Below are 21557 nucleotides of genomic sequence, written 5' to 3' on the forward strand. Positions count from 1 at the left end.
TCACTCGCTGTACGTACCTGCTGCTACTATAAAAACGAGTGACCGCTACTATTATTGTTACTACTACTACTACTACTACTACTACTATTACTACTACTACTATACCTACACACTCTTTCCACAATCTCCTCCTCTTCTTACAACTACATCCACTACCATCACTACTATTACTACGACTACGACTACTACTACTACTTCTACTACTACTACTGCTATAACTACTACCACCACTACTGTTACTCGACTACTACTACTACTACTACTACTACTACTACTACTACTACTACTACCAGTACTAATCTCCCTCCAACTTACTACTACGACTACCATTCTCTAGAACCACTATGACTTTTTATCTCTTACTTTCTTCTACCACTACTACTATTCTTCCTCCAACTACAACCATTACTACCTTGTCTACAGCCGCTAGTCCTTTTTATCTACTTTCTACCAGTACTACTACCACTACCAGTACTGCAGTAATTACCAACCAACCCTTTAATCAGCAGCCATCTCCCTCTGGTGGCTGCGATGGTAAATGCTGGCCCCAAGACTCTATGGCGCAAAATGAGGGAGAACTAATCTGAAATGTCACCCTTATGTGCAAAAAAGGGGAAATTTACGCGACCTTAAAACACAAGAAAAAGTACCTAGAGGAGGAGGAGGAGGAGGAGGAGGAGGAGGAGGAGGAGGAGGAGGAAGAGGAGGAGGAGGAGGAGGAGGAGGCAAGTGAAGGTTTTAAGAGTAGATGGAAGGTAATGGTTAGGAAAAAAAAAGGTGAAAGGTAGAAATGAAGTAGAAGAAAAAATCAAGTGGTGGTGGTGTTGGTAGTAGTAGTAGTAGTAGTAGTAGTAGTAGTAGTAGTAGTAGCAGCAGCAAAGGTCGAGGAAGATGAGAAGTAGTAGGAAAAAAGAAAAAGAAAACTGAGAAGGAGAAAGAGAGAAGAGGAAAAGACAACAAGACGGACACGCAAAACCAAATCAAACCAAAAGGAGAACAATTTTCAAGACAAGGCGGAAATGTACGCAGTAGTAAGCAAGTAGAGATAAAGATCAACATAGAGAGAGAGAGAGAGAGAGAGAGAGAGAGAGAGAGAGAGAGAGAGAGAGAGAGAGAGAGAGAGAGAGAGAGAGAGAGAGAGAGAGAGAGAGAGAGAGAGAGAGAGAGAGAGAGAGAGAAAGGGTGGGGAGGCAAGAAAGGAATAACAAGAAGGCGGAAAATGAGGGAAAGGAGGAACAATGACTCTAAGCACCAAGTCTTGGCTAAGCTGTGGAGGGCTGAGTCTCTTCGTGAAGTTCTGAGAGAAAGTATGCAAATGTGAGTCGTGGCAAAGGAGAGGCGAGGGTTAAAGAGAGTCTTGTATGTAAGTGGGGGGCTCAAATCTATGCCTTTCTCTCTCTCTCTCTCTCTCTCTCTCTCTCTCTCTCTCTCTCTCTCTCTCTCTCTCTCTCTCTCTCTGTAGTTTTTTCCCCTAATTTCACAAGATATTTAATTTTTTTTCCTTATTCACGAATTTAATTAGTGGAGGCGCCTCTCAGAAGTGTGTGGTTTCACGCCCTGATAATTATTGAAGTTATATTTTATTTTATTATTATTTTTTTTTTTTTTGTGCGGTCATGAGATGTAAACTATTTCAGTGTCTTCACGAGTCTCTCTCTCTTTTTATCTCTCTTTCTCTCTGGTAAGAATAACTCTAATAAAACAAACGGAAGGAAATGAATAACAACGGAAAACAAAGTGGGTAGTAAGAAAACATATAATAAAAGAGAGTGCAGAGGAGGTTACGAATAAATTAAGGTGGATACGAGATAGACAAATGAATGAGGAAGTAAGAGAGAGAGAGAGAGAGAGAGAGAGAGAGAGAGAGAGAGAGAGAGAGAGAGAGAGAGAGAGAGGTCAGGTAGGGTGAAAGTGGATGAGCTCAAGTCAACGAACCTGATGACGTGTATTCTCTCTCTCTCTCTCTCTCTCTCTCTCTCTCTCTCTCTCTCTCTCTCTCTCTCTCTCTCTCTCTCTCTCTCTCTCTCTCTCTCTCTCTCTCTCTCTCTCTCTCTCTCTCTCTCTCTCTCTCTCTCTCTCTCTCTCTCTCTCTCTCTCTCTCTCTCTCTCTCTCTCTCTCTCTCTCTCTCTCTCTCTCTCTCTCTCTCTCTCTCTCTCTCTCTCTCTCTCTCTCTCTCTCTCTCTCTCTCTCTCTCTCTCTCTCTCTCTCTCTCTCTCTCTCTTTCGTCGACAGAGTGAGAGGAATGAAAAATCTTATGACCTCGAATTAAAAATAAAGCCACGATGGGTGACATAAAACACATACGTACACACACACACACACACACACACACACACACACACACACACACGACAATCTCTCTCTCTCTCTCTCTCTCTCTCTCTCTCTCTCTCTCTCTCTCTCTCTCTCTCTCTCTCTCTCTCCCCGCATATCTACTCATCTGACACCTGTCCGTCTGTCTGGTTGTTTCTGTCTCTGTGTCTACCTGTATGTCTGTCTACGTCTACCTTTCCCCCCCCGCCCTCTCTCTCTCTCTCTCTCTCTCTCTCTCTCTCTCTCTCTCTCTCTCTCTCTCTCTCTCTCTCTCTCTCTCTCTCTCTCTCTCTCTCTCTCTCTCTCCCCATCTCTCTCTCTCTCTCTCTCTCTCTCTCTCTCTCTCTCTCTCTCTCTCTCTCTCTCTCTCTCTCTCTCTCTCTCTCTCTCTCAGTAATTCCCTGCACAATGGAGCGGGAAATTCTCAAGGCAGGACACGTGACAAAATACTTCTAAAATACACCTATACAAACCTGCGTATTTTTCCTCCAAGGCTAAAAAAATAAAACCCCAACTTCCTGTGTTTGCCGACTTCTCTTCCCTTCCCTTCCCTTCCCTGGATTAGAGGAAGAGTCTTGGGGGTGAGGGACTGCTTACGTAATTCATCTACGTATGTTGTTTTACTCTCTTCATTACTTTCCTTTGTTTGTATGTAACTTTGCACTGATATTTTTGTATTGGTGTATCTAAGTACCGATAGAAAACTGTTATCAAACCACGTCCTCAAACTTAAGAAAACTTTTTTTTAAGTTATCTTTTATTCTTTTGCTTAAATCACGTGTTCTTCCTGTGTATAACTTCCCATTAATTCTGTGAAGTTCATATGAGTAGCCAGAGAGATGCACAGGAAATGTGGATAAGCTACTGTATATTTACTTAAAAAACTTCCCTTTTTAGTCCGCAATATAATATTCCTTTAATTGAAATAAGTGTAAAGCTTTCCATTAGATTGTTTAAGTGGCATGAGGAATCTAGCACTATAAAAGAGGACACGAGGCACATTAGCTACACTTAATTAAGACCTTCCTTCTATGTACTGTAGGAGAAGACACAAGACAACACTGGGTATACTTAAGACCTTCCTTCTATGTATTTAACACATTAAGAGACTACATTCACTTCAGTAACTCTCCTTTTTCGTATCTGACGCAGCCGTTCTTTTCTTCTACGCAGTACGTGTCCTCGTTTTCATATCACGTACTGGAACTCAATTTTTTTCTGTCTGTCTCCGAGACTTCCTCTCCTGTGACAAATGTTCGAGTACGTAGTGAGGGAGACGAGCACGAGACACGGCTGAGGAATCACTGATGCTGCTTGTATTACTTCACCTACTCTAGTATTACAACCACATCTGCAGCTTTTCCGTTTGCTTCCGCTTCAACCTTTCATGCGACAAAATACACGAGTAGGTAGTGTAGGAAGCGACCACAAGAGACGGCCGCGGAATCACTGATGCTGCTTGTATTACTTAACCTACTCTAGTATTACAATCACACCTATAGCTCTTCCGCCTGTTTCCACTCCAATCTTTCCTTTGACAAACTGCACGAGTACGTAGCGAGGGAGACAACACAAGACACGGTCGAGGAGTCACTGGTGCTATTTGTATTACTTAACTTAACGTTGTATTACAGCCACACCTGCTACCACGCTTTAACGATGACGTACAACAAGAGCGAGTGACATCATGAAGTATCTGCTTTCGTAACTAATCGTGACTCAGTTTCAGGTGTTTGACTCACAACAACAAATCGTGTCTGGTAATGGGAGAAATCAACGAACTCTCGTCTTCTGTGATGCAATTAGAAGTGTTATAGCCATGAGTAGGTGTCCAGTGAACGTGTGAGGGAGACAGGGCGAAGCGAGGCCAGACAGCGAGACGAGACAGGCCGGGCGGGACTGGGCGAGGCGAGGCGAGGGGAGGGGAGGCAAGGCTGGTTGATCCGTCGTTGGGAGGCTTGTCATAACACACTTTTTAGCGGAGAGAACTGACCGTGTCGCGTCTTTCTCGGGGATCGGGGAGAGGGAGAAAGTCATGACGCAACGTACTGACGGGAAAAGTTAATAATGAGGAAATGACAAAGCTACATGGAGTTTTCATCTGGTGACGAGTGAATTTTCTGTTTGTCCTCTCCTAAATATAAACTCGCCTCTTTTGCTTTTAGTTCCATATGGGTTTAGTCTTTTTGGATCAGTTTATATCTTGTTGTTAAAAGATAAGGGGTTAATTACCTAGTTTATTTTCTTTATACTTAGCTATCTAAAATAAACTTGTACCTCACTGCTAATAAAAAAAAAAGTAAAGTCAAAATCCTTTCCTTCCTTCTCATACAGAATGAGTAATTGTTTCCTGTCCTACCGTAAAATTCCACAATGCCAATGATTTCAATGTCCTTCAATTTCCACGCTGTAAAACACTTTACTACGAATCAAATCTGGCATTCAGCAACTTTTCATGTTGTCATATTCGGAACCCTTCCCTTATTTTCCCTACAGATTAAGTATTTTTTCCCGTTCTACCGTTCAACAGCCAATTTCCACACAGTAAAACACTTCCCTGCAAATCAAATCTGGCATTCAGTAACTTTTCATTCCATTCCACCATCATTACCTGCTTATTTCCCATTCTTCCACTTCCCATTTCCTATTCCTTCTCTTCCAAGAATCCCTTCACTTCCTGCCCGCCTGGTAACCTCCTCCCAAGGGACCCAGACATACCAAGACCTACGAGTTCGTCGACTCTACCTCAAGGCGCTAAACTTTCTCCCTCTCTGGCCTGGCTTAGCTTGGCATTTCTTTTCCTCACCTCCCTACACTCATGCTTCTTCCGGTAACTCTTGAATTGTAACTCTTATTTTTTCTACTTATTTCATGTCTCTTCCTTCCATTCTTTCCCTTTCGTCTTTTCATTCTTACTACTGCATTTCTTTTCCTCGCCTCCCTACACTCCTACTTCTTCCGGTAACTTCTTCTTCACCTCTCTTATTTTTCTACTTATTCTCAATCTTTCCTTGCATTCCTTTCCCTTTCGCCTCTTTATTCTTACTACGGCATTTCTTTTCCTCGCCTCCCTTCACTCTCTCTTACTTCTCTTACTTTTCTATTTATTCCCAACCTTTCCTTTCATTATTTTCCCGTTCACTTCCTTATTACGGCATAAAAGACGGTAATTTTTGTCATTTTCTTTTCCTACTGAAGAACAATCGCTTTAGGTCTCCTGCTGTACGTCTATTCCTCCTTTTCCTCCGCGTTGCCTCATCACACTCTTTCCTCCTCCGTACTATACTTCCCTTCTCTTTCCTCCCACACGCCACTCGCAGCCACGCCCCTCTGCTCCGTCTCCTTCCCGCCTTCTCTACTCCTCCGTCATATAAGGTGACAGTTTGCGAGTGTGTCTTCTGCTATGGGTGTTTGGAAATCTGCGCCTCCCGTATACTCTTTCACACCAGCGATCGGATGAGGAGCTGCCATTTACCAACACCCTTCTCGCTCTCTCTCTCTCTCTCTCTCTGAAGCGGAAAACTGTATTTTTTGCCTCTTATTTCACCGACTAGTATTTTTTTCTCAGTATTGGTGAATGTAAGACTGGAAAAATAGTGTGTGTGTGTGTGTGTGTGTGTGTGTGTGTGTGTGTGTGTGTGTGTGTGTGTGTGTGTGTGTGTGTGTGCTGCATAGCCGGTACACGTTAACGCTCACGTCACTTCCTACAGGTGGCGGAAGTGACGTCACGTAACATAAAAAGGACGGTAAGAGACAAACCCCTGCGACGGAGGAGGAGGAGGAGGAGGAGGAGGAGGAGGAGGAGGAGGAGGAGGAGGAGGAGGAGGAGGAGGAGGAGGAGGAGGAGCAGCAGGAGGAGGAGCAGCAGGAGGAGGAACACAAAGAAAAGAACTAATGACTGCACACACACACACACACACACACACACACACACACACACACAGAGAGAGAGAGAGAGAGAGAGAGAGAGAGAGAGAGAGAGAGAGAGAGAGAGAGAGAGAGAGAGAGAGAGAGAGAGAGAGAGAGAGAGAGAGAGAGAGAGAGAGAGAGAGAGAGAGAGAGAGAGAGAGAGAGAGAGAGAGAGAGAGAGAGAGAGAGAGAGAGAGAGAGAGAGAGAGAGAGAGAGAGAGAGAGAGAGAGAGAGAGAGAGAGAGCAGGAAAGGGAGGAAAAAACAGGAATATTAGGATAAAAAAAAAAAAAGAAACGAAAAGAAAAAGGAGGGATAAAAATACTAAATATGGAGGAAGGAAAGAAAAGAAAAAAAAACACGAATAGAGGAAAGAAAGGACAGAGAAGAAAACTGAAGAGGGTAAGAGAAAGACCAGAAGACAACACGAAGGGAACGAAAATGATAAAAAAAAAGAAAAAAGATTGGGAAAAAAGGGAAGAGAGAGAGAGAGAGAAGGAAGGTATGGGAAGGGACATTATTTACTCACCGCCATCAAGGACACGAGAAGGGACACGCGGGAAGATCCAAACGGCGACCCTCCTTTTTTTTTTCTCCTTAATTATGTTTACGACGCCTGCGAGAGAGAGAGAGACGGGGGAGGGGCACCGCGTCTTGGCACACATGCGGCGCCTTTACACCGGCGACGCCCACGCGAGGTAATTAGGCGCCGAGTAACCCGTAACATTGCCTGAAGCTTATAGATATGTTAGTTAAAGCTTTATTTCTGTCTTAATTAGTCGGTGAATTAGTGAAGTGACAGGTAATGTTCCGTGAAGCTTATTTTCTGCCATAATTAGGCGCTAAATGAGTGAAATGCTTCATAATGTTGCCTGAAGCTTATTTTTTCGTCTTAATTATAGGTTAAATGAGTGAAATGATTCGTAATGTTGCGTGGAGCTTGTATTTCTGTCTTAGTTATGTGTTGAGTAAGGAGAAAGGTTCGTAACGTTTGGTGAAGCTCATGAGTGTTTTGAGATCGAAACTTTCTTCGTAATGTTGCGTGAAACTCATGGGTATTTAAGAATATAAGAAATAAGGGAAGCTGCAAGAAGCGACCAGGCTTACACGTCCCTGTAAAAATTTGGAGATGCGGGGTATCGATCCCCGTACCTCTCACATGCTAAGCGAGCGCTCTACCATTTGAGCTACATCCCCTTGTGGAGGTGCCAGGGATCGAACCCGGGGCCTTTCACACGCAAAGCGAACGCTCTACCACTGAGCTACACCCCCTAACTTGAGAGCGAACTTTCTTCGTAATGTTGCATGAAGCTCATGTGTATTTTCAAATCAGAACTTTCTTCATAATGTTGCATGAAGCCCAAAGGTATTTTGAGATTGGAACTTTCTTTGTAATGTTGCGTGAAGCTCAAGGGTATTTTGAGATCATAAGAACATAAGAACATAAGAAATAAGGAAAGCTGCAAGAAACGACCAGGCTTACACGTGGCAGTCCCTGTATGAAATATACTTACCTATTTCCATCTATTATCGCCATCCATAAACCTTTCTAATCTTCTCTTAAAGCTCTCTAGGTGTCCTAGCACTAACAACATTATTACTGAGTCCGTTCCACTCATCTACCACTCTATTTGAGAACCAATTTTTTCCCATCTCCTTCCTAAACCTAAATTTTTCAAGCTTGAACCCGTTATTTCTTGTTCTACCCTGGTTGCTGATCCTTAGAATTTTGCCTACATCCCCCTTGTTATAACCCTTATACCACTTAAAGACTTCTATCAGGTCCCCTCTTAATCTACGTCTTTCTAAAGAATGTAAATTTAACAACTTCTATCTCGCCTCGTAAGGAATACTCCTCACCCCCTGTATCCTTTTAGTCATTCTCCTCTGTACTGATTCTAATAGACCTATATCTTTCCTGTAATGTGGGGACCAGAACTGCACAGCGTAGTCTAGATGAGGTCTGACCAGCGCCAAGTATAACTTTAATATTACTTCCGGCCTTCTACTTTTAACACTCCTAAAAATTAATCCTAGTACCCTATTTGCCCTGTTTCTGGCTTCTATGCATTGTTTCCCTAAACGGAATTCAGAGCTAACTATAACTCCTAAATCTTTCTCGTACCCTGTATCTACCAGAGTTTGGTTGTTTAATGTGTACCTACTGTGTGGGTTTCCTCTACCTACGCTAAGTACTTTGCATTTATTGATATTGAATTGCATTTGCCATCTATCCGTCCATTCGTTCATTCTATAAATATCTGCCTGCAAGGCGATGGCATCCGATTCTGACCCTAATTAATCTACCTATCTTTGTGTCATCCGCAAATTTACTAACATCACTACTAATTCCACTATTCAAGTCACTGATATATATTAGAAATAACAATGGCCCTAATACTGATCCCTGTGGCACCCCACTAATTACATGACCCCACTCAGATTTCGAGCCGTTTATTACAACTCTTTGTCGCTTGTCACTAAGCCATGACCCTATCCAGCCTAACATCTTCCCATCTATCCCGTGTGCCCTAACCTTTCTCAGGAGCCTTTGATGGGGTACGTAATCAAATGCTTTACTGAAGTCCTGATATAAGATATCATAACTATCACCATTATCTACTGCCTCGTACACTTTACTGTAAAAACTTAACAAGTTTGTCAGGCAAGAGAAACTTGTTTGTCATGGCTTCGTGAAGCCATGCTGTGACTGATTTATCAAATTATTTTTGTTAGATCGGAACTTCGTAAAGTCGCGTGAAGCTCAAGGGTATTTTAAGATCGGAACTTTCTTCGTATCTTGATTAGGAAAGGAATTAACGAAATATTCCATAATGTAACGTAAAGTTTATTCATATTTTTTTTGTAACTATGTATTTGATTTACCGTCACATGAATAAAATTACTCATACTACTGCGTGAAGCTCATGAATATTTTGAGACTAAGACTATGTGAATCTAAATTAGGAGTGGGAGAGTATCGTGGGAACCTTATGAGCATTAAGATCTAAGACTTACTCTCTTATAGACAGGGAAAGTAAGATCAGAAAACGAGCAGAGAGAGAGAGAGAGAGAGAGAGGAGAGAGAGAGACGAGGAGAGAGAGGAGAGTAGAGAGAGAGAGATGAGAGAGAGAGAGAGAGAGAAACAAAACTACGTGCTGTTGTGTTAATAAACTTTAGTGCCGGAATAAGAACACGCCCCAAACATTACGTCAAACAAGAATGCAGACACTTCCATTGAGACACAGTTTTATTGTAACTTTTTCTTTGTTCCGTTGTGGTGAAAAAATAAAAAATGTATGAATGACATGAGTAAATATTTAAGATTTGACCGCGATTTTGTCAACCACGGAAAGATTAAGAAAGTAAAATACAAATAAAAAGGGAGTGGAAAGTGAAATGCGAGTATTATCTGTATTGATATAGTTAGTAATAGACATACTTAACAGTAACGTATACTTTCTTCATCATTACTCCTACTACGAAAATCTAAACGAAAACAAGAAGGTAAAATCATGGTATCAACACAGATGCAACAACTCTCCTGATAAATAAACAAGAATATGAAAAAAAGTAAAGACAAAACACGAGAAATAAAAAGGTTGGCTGAGCTGAAAACTGGACGAGAATCACGTACATTGAATCGTAAACTATAACCTACACCTGACAGTGATTTACAGGGAGGGGGGAAGAGGAGAGAAGCACGAAGCGTCACCTTGTGTTAACTGATTAGCACGGCCAACACCACAACCACCACCATCACCACCACCACCACACTCCCTTTACATCGAGGTCACTGCACTCTAATCCATCCCTGAGCCTTCCCTTCCCTTCCCTTCACCACCGTCCAGCACCACCAGAGGAGCGGAGCATGGAGTGGGTCGGGGCGGGGGTGGACTAAACCTCTACTTCCGGCGAGGTTGAGGTGAGTGCGTCCGGCAGTGCACGGGGCAGTGACGTGGCGACGAGGGACTCAGGCCGAGGACTACTGAAGGAGGCAGTGACGGAGGATGAGAACGGGACACAAAAGAGGGAAGAAGGAACAGGTAATAGGGATGATAAGTGGTAATAGTCGGGCATGTGTTATACAGGGAATTCCGCGTGTAGGCCTGGCGGATTCTTGCAGTTTTCTTTTTATTATGTTCTTGCGAGTGTTGGCACTTACGAGGCTGTTTGTGATAATGAGGTAGGTGTTTATGAGTGTAGATGAGTGAGGTGGCTCCTGTAGATAGATAGATAGATAGATAGATAAACAGATATACAGGTTGGGAGACTAGCCACAAGATTACAGGATAACTAAATCATACATTACACTAAAAGAAGAAGAAAAATGACGAAACAACGCGAAGATAAAAAAAAACAAATACATTAAGCATAAGAAAAAAAACTATAGAAAACAACAACAACAACACCCAAGACGCATTAAACCATAAATAAAACCACGCATTTCCTTCTTCCCCCTCCACACACACACACACACACACACACACACACACACACACACACTCAGTAGTAGCAGCAGCAGAAGGACGGAGGAGGGATGGACTTGCCACATATAGAGCGAGACGGCAGCGTTGAATTTACGAAGGGGGAAACAAAGGAGGAGAGCAATAAAACGCTATAGTGAGGCGGACGCTGAGGGCCTGACGGGAAGAGACAGATTTATCTTTACCAGGAGACAGTGATAAATCTTAGGCCGGTCTTGTCTTGCATCTGGCCTGGAGTGTGTACTGTGGTGTAGTGTGTAGTTCTCCTCCTCCTTTCTACTTGGTTGTGCGCTACTGCAGACTGTCTCAATGCGGGAATCAGGTCACTTTCGAAACCTGTATGCGTAATTTGTGTACTATTTCGTGTTTTTTCTATTATTACTAATGGTTGCACACGTTTTTTTTTCTTTCGTTTGCTTCTTTTGGGTCTTCTATTTTATCTTTAGTTTATATTTGAAGTTTTGTATGATAGTTAATTATGGTGACAAGGATGAGTAAGAGACTAGAAACAAACACACATACACACATGCATAACCAAACTCGCAAATTATCAACAGCAAAATGATTTATGTTGTCATTTAGCGAATAGATAGTAAAGAAAATGCAACGTAACGTAATCATACCACATTATACAATACAAAACTCTAACAACATCATTCACCACATTGCATATTAAACGGTGCCTCATTCACCTTTTCATCACCTTATTACCATTACATATATCATAAAACGGTCCTTTTGTTTCTTATACAATCTACAGAACGCTAGTTCTTTCCAGTGACAGCCTTCGTTTCCTCCCTCCCTCCACCTCCCTTCCTCCGCCGCCTCTTTACCGGTCCAGCGATGGGAAAGAAAGAGGAAAAGAATAGAATTGAGTGGAGTGGGTCAGTATGCCGCCTTCTACCTCCTTCCCTTCCTCCTTCCCACACATTAATACATCAACAACACGTTCTCGTGCCCCGCCCTGTCCGTCCCTTCAACTGCCGGTAATTACAATCTTCTCGCGGTACATCACTTCGTCACCGACCACAGCGGACCGACGCGGGATTAACGGAGCAGGTGTTGACGTCGGGACGGACTGGGACGGTGGGATGATGGGACGGAGTGGAAATAACACGCTAGAATCAAAGGAACTAGGGAGGAAGTACTTTACTGTTGAGGAATGAAAGATACAAGGGCCAGTAAATATGTGGAATCGTTGTAGTTGAGGAATGCAGTACTGTAATAATCTGTTCTCTCATAAAAACTGTTTTCAAATGCCATAGAGACGATTAATCGTGTTCTCATAGATGTTATTTCACTAGTAATACGGAATCCTTTGTAAACTATCCCTAGAATCAGGAATATAACCTTGAATAACCCAACTAGTTCCGCTAGAGTCTGTAATCGCGGTACGACGTCTTCAGGTTAGATAATACTACCCAAAGAGACAATGTGGTTCCTGAGGTGACAAAATAACAAAGGCATGTCGGGTTAAGATGCTAGCCAGGTGCTGCTTGAGGAAGTGCAGCAGCAGCAGCAACAGCAGCCACTTCCTGCACCTCGTACAGAGTGACAAGAAAGGAAACACGTGGCTTGTTTTCAACGGCACATGTTCTTTTTACGGTTTATGCCAGGGTCCGTAGACTTAAACATTACAGTGCTTTATCTTGATTTATTCTGGCTATGGTGGAAGTTACTGAATATTTTTTGGGAGTATTTTCATATACGAAAAACAAACATCACGAGAATCCACCTAATTCTCTCCGTAGTCTTTAGAAGTAGCACTAATAAAGAGACCCGAGCGTTTCAGAAGGCGAGCCAAGTAGCGAGAAGATGGGAGGTAAACTTACAGGGATGAGATCTGCTACTGAAGTGAGTCGGCAAATCACTTACATTCGAATGGAGAAACGGTAAAATGAAACCCGATTTAGACCTTCTCGAATTCTTCCCACACACACACACACACACACACACACACACACATCTAAAGGGAAAAAACTGAACCGGTGATAACTGACATGCAGATTTCTTTCTTGTGCCTTGACAGTGTTATTTCAATGCCTGGAGTGTCTCTGAGTAGCGTGGCCGAGAGAGAGAGAGAGAGACAGAGAGAGAGAGAGAGAGAGAGAGAGAGAGAGAGAGAGAGAGAGAGAGAGAGAGAGAGAGAGAGAGAGAGAGAGAGAGAGAGAGAGAGAGAGAGAGAGAAAGAGAGAGGATTCAGCTTACTCGTATTTTCTAATAGAGCAGGAAAACTTGAGTACAATAGTTGATAAAAAAAATAAATAAAAACTTTCATTCCTTCTTTCCTTTCCTTCTTTCGCTCCATCCGTCCACGCATGCCTTGCAATCACCAGGCAGGGAAGCAGACACACACACACACACACACACACACACACACACACACACACACACACACACACACACACACACACACACACACACACACACACACACACACAGACACACACACACACCTTTCTCCTCCTCAAAGTCCACCTTTACTTCAACAACAACCATTTTTATCACTACGCCCCGTCGTGTTTCCTCGCCTCAATAATACATTTACAAATTTTTACGACACCTGCTTGGCTGAAGGAAAACCAGCGACTCTCACCTTTAGTAATGTGTCCCTCACGCCTGTACATCACACGTGCATGCGGCCCCTGAAACAAATACCAATGCACATTACAGTTGCTTTTCCTTGCTTGGGATTCATGGCTTTCACTTCACTGGCCGCCCCGTCTGAATACTTTTTGATTTAGTCTATTGATCTGCTTGGTGCATCAATATATATGGCTTTAATTGCTTATGGTAACTGAAACTATGGCTTTATTATATCAACACGAGACAATTCAACTAGTCGGAAATAAAGATAGAGAGGGTTATAAGTCTTTACTGTGCTTGGTCACTCCTCCTATCAGTTATGTTATTGAGAAATGCACTTTAAAATTTCATCAGGCCATTTTTAATAAGCTTGATCAGAAACCACGACATTTAAGTTAATAAAATGAGTGAAATAAAAAAAAAACATACTTAAATTAATCACGTCTAGTGCACGACTTCCAGAAACTCTTTAGAAAATACATACACAAATAACAAAAATGAACTATATCTCAAGAACAGCTGTAAAAAAACAATAACAATAATAACAGATAACACATATACACTTACTTTTACTGAAGTAGGCAACGCAGGCAGTTCTCAGCACAAACACACATACACACAAAACAAATTAAAATTATTTCACTTTTCCCTCAAAGTTCGTGGCCGACGTGAGAGAAGGTCAGAGGGGAGGAGTGGGTCTGTTCTTTAGCCCTGCAGAAATATGAGAAGGACCAGGAGGAGGAAGAGCCAGGAGGACGAGGAGGAGGAGGAGGAGGAGGAGGAGGAGGAGGAGGAAGGGGACTAGATGCTGAGGCGGCCACGTCCAGCACCGAACAGGGTAGAAACTAGACTGTTTCTTATGTGTTATCGAACTGTTGTAGTTTACTTAGAGGAGGAGGAGGAGGAAGAGGAGGAGGAGGAGGAGGAGGAGGAAGAGGAGAAGGGGACTAGAACTGAGGCGGCCACATCCTTTACCGAACAGGGTGGAGACTAAACTGTTTCTTGTTTGTCTCGTACAGCTGTGTGTTATCAGGACTGTTGTTGTTTACTGGAGTGCGTTAGAGGAGGAGGAGGAAAAGGAGAATGATGATGATAAGGAGGAAACGGACCTAAAACTGAGGCGGCTATGTCCTGTATCGAATAGGGAGGAGGCTAAACTGTTTCTTGTTTGTTTGCTACGGCTGTGTGTTATCGTGTTAGAGGAAGAAGAAAAAGAGAATGAGGCGGAGCAGGAGGAGGTAAAACTATTTATCTACTTGCTATCGGTGCTTTCTCTCCCGCCAGCTGCCTAGTGCCTGCCTGTGCCTGCATGTGTCCTCGGGGCCGCACATAGACGCCACTCAAATGTTTTCCCTCGCTTGTTAGATCGGTCCCGAGAAGCAGGAAAAAAGACAGTTGTTGTTTGGCCCTGAGCGGCGAAAGGGTTGTTGTGCATGTGAAATTATTACTGCCTCGCTGACTCAACTCTTTTGCTTCTTAGAAAAACGTGCAAACTTGATGACCTGACTGCTCCGTGTTGTGACTTTACTGTTTCGTCTTATGTTCCCTTGTTTGCTTAAGTTACTAGTTTATCTTTCTTTCTTTACGTGATTTGTACTGGTTCGCTTGTGAGAATAACGTGTAAACTCGTTAACTGGCTGCTTCGTGTATACTTTACCGTTCTGTTTTGTGTTGCCTCGTTTGTTTACATTAGCATTTTTTTTTTTCTGTTCACGTGGTTTGTTGGGGGAAAGGGAAAGAGAATCGGACCAACTTCACCAACTTCCAGACAATGAGGTATGAGGTACTGGCAGAAACAAACGTACATTAACTCTCTGTGAAGACTACTGTTGCGTGGGGCGGAAGGCGGAGTTTGGTGTGTGTGTGTGTATGTGTGTGTGTGTGTGTGTGTGTGTGTGTGTGTGTGTGTGTGTGTGTGTGTGTGTGTGTGTGTGTGTGTGTGTGTGTGTGTGTGTGTTTGTGTTATGGCCTGTTTTGTGTTGTAACGCGGGAGTTTTAGAAGTCTCTCTCTCTCTCTCTCTCTCTCTCTCTCTCTCTCTCTCTCTCTCTCTCTCTCTCTCTCTCTCTCTCTCTCTCTCTCTCTCTCTCAGGTACTACTTTCCACCTCCTCGCAGTGTCATCATCACTTCACAATGGCGTATCACTCACACCTGTCCTTGGGCCCCGCTATATACCCTCTCTTATTTATCACCTGACACATATTCATCACCTGAGATATCATTCTAATCAAAACATATAGGCATTTAACACAAGGTAATATATAGATATCTAAATAACCAATATAAAAGTACCAAAAACCTAAATACACGAAGCTTGTAAGTGCTCGATGAAAATACATTCTTTTCTTATTTATGATCTCATAATTCTTTTTCTGATCTAAGATGACAGACAGACAGACAGATAGGCAGACATGGGAGGGAGGGCTGTGAGTGGGTTTCTTTCCCTAACAAGACGGGGATTAGGGTGAAGTAGGGGAGGAGGAGGAGGAGGAGGAGGAGGAGGAGGAGGAGGAGGAGGAGGAGGAGGAGGAGGAAGAGGAGGAGGAGGAGGAGGAGGAGGAATAGAGAAAAGCAGTAAGAGAACCGTGGGAATTAGAGGAGAGGATGAAAATTAGGGAAGGTAACGGAGAAGGGAGAGGGATAAATGAAGAGGAGGAGAGCATGGCAGGTACAGGAGAGAAGGAAGGGACACGGAGGAGGGAGAGGAGATAGGGAGGAAAGTACAGGTTTGGTAGTTATGGAGGGATGGAGGTAAGGAGGTAAAGAGGTGGAAGGATAAGGTAAAGAGCCTCCTATAGATCCTGGCCTACCTGACCCTCCTCTCCTGGCTTATGGCGCCGCTCGTCTCCTGAACACCGTAGGGCACTCACTGGGACGCCGCCTGACTGGTAAATAGTGCTCAGTGAAGTGGCGAGATGGGAGGCTGAGGGGAGTGATAATCTAACATGCTTTCTTCTAAGGGGACTGACCAAAGGAAAGAATTGGTAAAAGATGTCCACTCAGCTTCTTCGTGCTGGTGTTTGGTACTGTGGTGAGACGGGAGGCTGAGGGAAGTGAGCACCTGCAGTACATACTTTAACGCGTCAAGGGACTGGCCAAGAGGGACGAAAAAAAAAAGAGATGTCAATTCAACTTGCTCGTGGTGGTGCCTCAGTATTGTGACGAGACGGGAGGCTGAGAAAAGCGAGCGTCTACAGTACATATTTTATTTGCCGTGTCAAGGGAACTGGCCAAAGGGCAAAAAAAAATGGAAATAAAAGTTCACTCAGGTTGCCTCTCCCTAAAAGTCACATGAAGGGAAAAAAAGGAAAGAGTTAGCCAATAGCATTTCGTCATTGAAAGCGAAGCAGTAAGTACAGTATTTGAGTATTATGACACCTATCTAACCTAACCTTCTATTTATCATTATTATTTCTTCAGAGAACAGGTAATTCGGAAAGACATTTTAACATTTTCTCTTTTATTTTTTGTACACCTCATTGCCAGACATAGAATAAAATAAAATAAAACTTCTACTCTGTCGATATATTTCTTCTCACACTTCTCATTCTTGTTCTTGTTTTCCTTCTTCTCATTATCTTTATCATTACCGTTATCGTTAGATACTGCGGGACAAAGATTCTTCTCTTCAATCCAATCTCTCCACTAACCCGGTACAATTTCACATTCCATTTCATACAAAGGTTTACCTGACGAGGTTTTTTGGTCCTGTTCTCGATGGTGCTCCATCTTCGTCTTCCAGTTGTGTTTGACGTCGTGTCCCCCGCAGTGTCCACCTGTCATGGGGGCGTGACAGAGGAGGCTGCCTTGGTGTCGCATCAAGTCATATTGTTAAGTCTGAACGCATGTCGGCCTTCATATGTCAGGCTTATACAGTCACATTCACCTCTGCTCTCATCTTAAGGCCTCGGACCATCCAATCATTAGTCGACTACCTCCAATTTTGGCCTATTACATTAGGCCTATTCCAAGCGCGCACAAAAAATCGAGGGCCTAACCAAAAAATCGAGGGCCATGGGGGTTGTGTGGTGCCTGAGCCAGCGCCGCGGCTCCGCCAGGTGACTCACGGCTCCTTGTGTTCCCTCCGCCGCCAGGGTCACGCCGCCCCCAGCTACCTTCACCTCTTGTTCACCCACATCCTGGCGTCTTTAAAACATTCCTTCGTAATTTCTTATCCTTCCCTTTCCGTTACTGATGACTGGAGTGATGTTTCTCTGTGTTACCCACTCGCGGTGTCCTCGCCTGCGTCAGGAACATCCCGCGGGAGGGGCCACATCGGCGTGTCGCGGGTGATCACCGTCATTTACCAGCCTCGGCGCCCAAGATTACCGGGGGGGGGAGGGGAGGAGAAACGAAGTGAATTCCCTACCGGTTCAGCGTTCAGAGTTTGCTTTGTGCTCTGAAGCAAGTCAATATCCCTCCCCGGCCCGCTGACACACACATCTGTCCCCTCATCCCCTGCGGCTCATTTCATACCCCAGCGTTGAGTTCCTCCCTGGATCGAGTACCTGGCGGTCTTAAGCGCAGTCTAAAAGTCCCGTCTTATCGTCTAATCTTCCCTGCACGTGTGTCGCCGTGTCTACAGCAGTTAGCAGGTTCTCGTCACCATTGCTAGCAACCGCAGCCACCGTCTACATGTCCTCGACCGTTAAACCAACCCGACCGCAATCATCCTCCCTAATCCTGGACAGCCCAAGGCCACCTGTTCCCCATCCGTCACTCACAGGACGTCCTCTTCTGATGACGCTCTTCCTCGCATCTCAGACTCTGTCGTCTGGTGGTTGTGTTTATGTCCTGTAATTTTCATAGCTTCTTTTTATTTCTTCTTCCTTCCCTTCATCACCAAGCGACACGCATCACGTCAGTATTTCCATCACGAGAAACACTTAGCGCTGCATTAAATGAACTGCACACATTCGTTCTTGGCGCAGAGGAGGGGAGGGTGACAGACAGCGGCATGCAGTGGTCTTGGCGGCGGCGGCGACGGGGCGGCCCTCCTTCCATCTCACTACCTTCCTGACGCTGACCCAGATACCTCTGCAGCCCTTCGCCTCCAGACGGAATACTTATGGCTACTTTCTCCCTCCTACCCAGCAAACCAGCCAGGCAGGCAGACCAGCCAGGCATCCGGTCAGCCAGTCACTCCAGTCGCCCTTTTTATCACGGGATTAATCTGGAAAAAACCCGCGGTGCGATTCCACCCAACACGACACCCGCCACTATAGGAAGTCGTTTCTTCCGTGATATAAGCTTCTTAATAGCCCGCCGGACGCCCCGTGGATGAGCCGGAGGGGCGGGCTGGGCCGGTACCTGAGGGAGGGTGATCTAATGCATGTTATCATCGCGGTAGATTGTGAGGGGCCAGGCGCGGCGTCATTACACACCAGGAATTACTTCTTGCCAGGGAATTAAGGTGAGTCAGAGAGCAAGGAGGAGGAGGAGGAGGAGGAGGAGGAGGAGGAGGAGGTAGGAGGAGGAGGAGGAGGAGGAGGAGGAGAAGAAGAAGAAGAAAGGGGAGTAGGTGTTAGACAAGGCGAAAAAAGAAACTCGACCCGTGGGACTGATGACCTACAGGTGACCACTGCCAGTCTCGCTACTCCTAATGCCGCTACTAATAATTCGTCTCACAGATACAACAGGTTTTGAAGTCCCAGAACAGAGCGGTTATTAATGAAACATAAGTGCCCTATTTTTCATCGCAGTTAATGAAGTGGGCCTTTATTTATCATTTTTGTTGCCGTTGGCCAATACTTCTCTTACATAAAATGGCTTCAATTGCTTTCAATATAACTTTACTACACGAACAATACGGATAATTTTCATAGTGCGAGTGATAATGAACGATATAATTACACCAACAACTCTTTCTCGTTCTCTCTCTCTCTCTCTCTCTCTCACTCTCCTCTCTCTCTCTCTCTCTCTCTCTCTCTCTCTCTCCTCTCTCTCTCTCTCTCTCTCTCCTCTCACTCCTCTCCCTCTCTCCTATCCACCCATCTCTAACTAACCCTCAACAAGCACACAACAACCGTCAAAGTGATGCTCAGTAAACCGCACTAATCACAAAAGCACCCTTCCCTTCCTTTCCTTTCCCTCTCTCTTCCCTTCATTTCACATCCACGAGAAGCACAGAGCATACCTCGCTGAAGGCTAAACACTCCAGCCTCAGATACCACAAGAACCTTCCTGCTGCTTCTCTCCTTCCCTCACCCATCGCCTTTCGAGTCCAAGCACTAAGGATCGACCCACCCACAGAGCAGTACTTCCCGCAACTTGGTCCGCGCGATCAGTGTGGCTCTTAAAGGCTATACTTTGAGGGAGATTAGCTCGGAAATGATAGCGTTAGGGAACACTCTGATTACCGGCAATTAGCGAACAAAGGGAGCGTAGAAATATTGCACACTTGAAACAGGGAGGAAAAAGGTTATGGGTGTGATGGAGAGAGAGAGAGAGAGAGAGAGAGGAGAGGAGAGAGAGGAGGAGAGAGAGAGAGCAGAGAGAGAGAGATGAGAGAAGAGAGAAGAGAGAGAGAGAGAGAGAGAGAGAGAGAGAGAGAGAGAAGAGAGAGAGGAGAGAGAGAGAGAGAGAGAGAGGAGAGAGAGAGAGAGAGGAGAGAGAGAGAGAGAGAGAGAGAGAGTGAGAGAGAGAGAGAGAGAGAGAGTATTTGTACAGGTCTTTAGCGTTTTCTGTAGCATGAAAATTGAAGTATCAAAATTAATATTCGTAAAAATATCACAAATTTTCAACCAGGGAGACAAAAAGCAAAACATAAACACACACACACACACATACACACACACACACACACACACACACACACACACACACACACACACACACACACACACACACACAACACACACACACACAACACAGACGAGGAAGAGGACGAGCTTCTTGACCTTGAAAGACAATACGAGCATCCCCCCAAAATGTTCCTGGAAGGGCTGCGGTGGTGATTCATCCCCTTCCCTTTCCTCACACTCGGTCTGGCGTTTCCCTCGACCAAATTGTTCGCCACTTGCGACAACCCTGCACTCCACCTTGCCCTGCCCTGTCTTCCCTTCCCTTCCCTTTCCCTCGCCTGCTCCCCTGCCGCCTCCCTCCCTTTCTTTATGAGGCTGCCCAAAACCGTCTGTCAGCCTCACACCAGGGGCACCTGCTGCACAGACCTTTATTTCTTTCAAGCCTTTCTTCCTTTCCTTTCCTCTCTCGCCGTCCCCTTCCCTCTCTCTATCTCTCTCTCGCCTTCCCATTCCGCTCCTCTCCACGGTCTTCCCTCCGGCTGGGGTATATGACACACACGTTAACCCTTTCCATTATACCCAGTTCCCTCCTCTCCCTCTCTCTCCCCGAGGCCTTGTCCCTCCCTCTCCTTTTTCCACGTCCATTCCTGCGGTCAGCTGAGGGGCCGACCTAACGACAGGTGACGAGAGGCTGCAGCTTCTGTGACGAGGCCCATCTCCATCATCATCAGCCATCATCACTGTCCCTGTCTCTGCTGCTTGAAGACCGCCGTCGCCACCACCACCACCACATCTCTGCACCACTACAATAAGCATCACTCTTTATCTAAGTCTCAAATATTCAACGCGACTACCATCACTACAACTATCATCCCCATCTCATTCCCGCCTTAACTAACAACTGTCCACAACCACAACCATCATAAAGCATGCTAACTATCTCTTCATAATTAGGTATAGGAACGTAAGGAGAACGAAGAAAAAGGAAGATGATTGGGTAGAAGTAGAAGGAAAAATAATAAATGATGACGACGATGAGAAATAACAAGAATAACAAGAACCATCACAAGACGAAGATGAAGGCGGCGGCGACCCGTGACTTCTTGGGTACTGCAATCTTCACCACCGCCATTATCCCCCGCTGCTGTCTGGGTCCTCGCCTTCTCTCAGCGGGAAAAACGCAACAGAATGACTAATGCACGTGGTGAGTGTATCCAGACGACCATCATTCCTCACTCTGACCCGAGACACGTCCCCCTCACACACACACACACACACACACACACACACACACACACACACACACACACACACACACACACACACACACACACACACACACACACATCATGATTCTTGTTTCTCACTCAACTCACAATCTCACATTGCATCCTATCACTTCAATCACTCCCTGATAGGTGAGAAGAGCGATGAATGAGCTTGCCTTGCCGCCATCGGAGAGAAAAGAGCTGCAAATGAAGGCTGAGAGACTGACAACCGCATGGAAACACTAGTGGCG

General features: G+C 44.7%; 1 protein-coding gene and 1 non-coding gene across 3 annotated transcripts in view; both read right to left on the bottom strand.

Annotated features, from left to right (window-relative positions):
• LOC135101335 (filaggrin-like) overlaps positions 1–13355 on the bottom strand; it is a 71170-nt gene extending 57815 nt beyond the window's left edge. Inside the window, exon 1 of one of the 2 annotated variants that reach the window (XM_064005182.1) lies at positions 13307–13355. The gene's annotated coding sequence lies outside the window, so the exon portion shown is untranslated. The remainder of the gene's footprint in view (positions 1–13306) is intronic. The other variant, XM_064005189.1, reaches the window with a different exon arrangement.
• On the bottom strand, positions 7423–7494 carry Trnaa-ugc (transfer RNA alanine (anticodon UGC)). Its single transcript has one exon. It is a non-coding gene; the product is annotated as a tRNA-Ala (tRNA).
• Positions 13356–21557: the final 8202 nt, after the last annotated feature.

The sequence above is a fragment of the Scylla paramamosain genome, chromosome 6, assembly GCF_035594125.1.
Source record: "Scylla paramamosain isolate STU-SP2022 chromosome 6, ASM3559412v1, whole genome shotgun sequence".
NCBI lineage: Eukaryota > Metazoa > Arthropoda > Malacostraca > Decapoda > Portunidae > Scylla > Scylla paramamosain.